A 2500-nucleotide genomic window follows, 5' to 3' on the forward strand; every position below is an offset into this window, starting at 1 on the left:
TAGCTCGCCACGCCGTTCTGTTGGCATCTCTCGTGAGGAGATCTGGCATCGTCATTTTGGTCCATTCCTTGACGCTGTCGGACCAGCTCTTTCTCTGCCGCCCCCGTCTGCGCCCTCCCTCTACAGTCCCTTGCAGGATGGTTTTGGAGAGGGTGTTATGTCGTATGACGTGACTAAACCATGCCATCTTCCGTCGTTTGACAGTCGCCAGCAGTGGTTCTTGGGGCCCAACAAGGTTGCTGACCAGGTTCCGCACATAGTCATTGGTCTTGTGGTCCTTGTAGGAGATGTGTAGTAGTCTCACTTGTGGCAAATTAAGTCCCCTAGCATTAATTACAGAGTAAAATTTCCCTTTTTTACTATCTGCACCAAAACGTTTGCAAAATAAATAAGACTTCCATGCTTAGCAAAAGAAGTTCCTGTTTGAACAAAAAATGATAATAATGACTGCTCTTGTTATTGTGTCAGAATATCAGATCAAAGTGCCAAGTTTAGAGAATACAAAAAATATAAATATGACAGTAAATGCAGTTTGCATATAATTAGGCTTCTTTTTTTTCTTTTTTCTTTTTTTTTTGTGCCCATCCCAGAGGTGCAATATTGTTTTAAACAAGATGACTGGAAAGAACTGAATTTTTCCTATTTTTATGCCTAATTTGGTTTCAACTGACAAAGTATTTGCAGAGGAAATGTCAATGTTTAAGTTTACCACGGACACACACACACACACACACACGCACGCACGCACGCACGCACGCACACACACACTAGAGAGAGAGAGAGAGAGACAACCGAACACCGGGTTAAAACATAGACTCACTTTGTTTACACAAGTGAGTCAAAAACGAAAGAAAGAGCAAACCACCCTGCCAAATGTATACAGTCATTGAACACACTTAAAACGTCCGCCTCAAGACACATATTGCTGTGCTTGAAGATACGATCAAAATGAAAGGAAGGAAGTAAAGGGTTAAGGTGGGTGGGTGGGTGGGGGGGGGGGGGGAGGGAGGGAGGGAGAGCGAAATTGGAGTTTGAAAGGTAGACATGAAAGGTAAAACATCAATGGTAATCATGAGAGGTAAACATGAAAGGTCAAAATTCTTCTTCTTCTTCTTCTTTCGTGAGCTGCAACTCCGACATTCACTCGTATGTACACGAGTGGGCTTTTACGTGTATGACCGTTTTTTAACCCTACCGTGTAGGCTGCCATACTCCGCTTTCGGGGCTGTGTATACTGGTGTGTGGTTGTTTTTTGTTTTGTTTTCCATAACCCACCGGACGCTGACATAGATTCACAGGATCTTTTAACTCACTCAGTACGGCCAGTCCTCTCTTCTCGTCTACACAGACCCCTCGGATGTCCAGTGGGTGTCTGAATGACCCAACCTTTAGCTTCCGTCGTCAGAATTGTGGTATTCTTTGTCAACATTCACGTCTTCAGTATAAGAGCCTTCCGCTTGCAATATTTTGATGATGGTAATTGGGGTGAAACGCTGTTAACGTCGTCTCTTTCGCCGTTCGTATGGAAAGAGTTAACGCGAGTATTTGATCTTCTGCTTGCCGTATACACACGAAGGGGGTTCAGGCACTATCAGGTCTGCACATATGTTGACCTGGGAGTTCGGAAAAATCTCCACTATTTACCCACCAGGCGCCGTTACCGAGATTCGAACCCGGGACCCTCAGATAGAAAGTCCAACGTTTTAATCACTTAGCTGTTGCACCCGTCAAAAGGTCAACATGAAAGGGCCTCATGAAAGGTCAACATGAAAGGTCAGCATAAAAGGTCAACATGAAACAAACATGCAAGGTCAACGCGAAAGGTCAACATGAAACGCGAACATGAAAGGTCAACACGAAAGGTAAACATGAAAGGTCAACACGAGAGGTCAACATGTAAGGTCAACATGAATTTGAACTGGGAGAAAGTGGTGAGATGGATGGTGGGCACACACACACACACACACACACACACACACAAAAGAGAGAAATAAAAAGGGAAGAAAGAAAAGAAAAAGAAAGAGGGAAAGAGAGAGGGAAAAAATGTGGGGGGAAAGATGTCGGAGATCCCCCACTCCTCCCCCCCCCCCCGGCCCCCCTCCCCCGCCCCCCACCCCCCTCCAACACACACACACCCTCCCCACCACCATAAAAAAGTACTGTCTGTCTATTCTTCGCATGTGTATATACATCCTCTCAAAATCATACAGCATGGCAAACAACAGCCAGCCAAGACGCTCAGCTTGTGTATATTCTGCTCAGCCTCGTTCTCGTATCGTCTCATCACCGTCATTTAGCATCTTTTTACCCAAATAATCAAGATATATCTGATCACTCAAATCAAAACCAAACACTACAATAAGAACGTAAGTAGGTAACTGGTCTAGTTCCAGAAACGTCCAAAATGTAAACGTGTTACCCTGTGCGACGTCTGGGAATAAAGTACCTTCCAGTTTCATTAAAAGAAATAGAAGAGGTTTCTGGTCTTTGAAGACGCTCC

Source organism: Babylonia areolata, chromosome 13 (assembly GCF_041734735.1).
Source record: "Babylonia areolata isolate BAREFJ2019XMU chromosome 13, ASM4173473v1, whole genome shotgun sequence".
Taxonomy (NCBI): domain Eukaryota; kingdom Metazoa; phylum Mollusca; class Gastropoda; order Neogastropoda; family Buccinidae; genus Babylonia; species Babylonia areolata.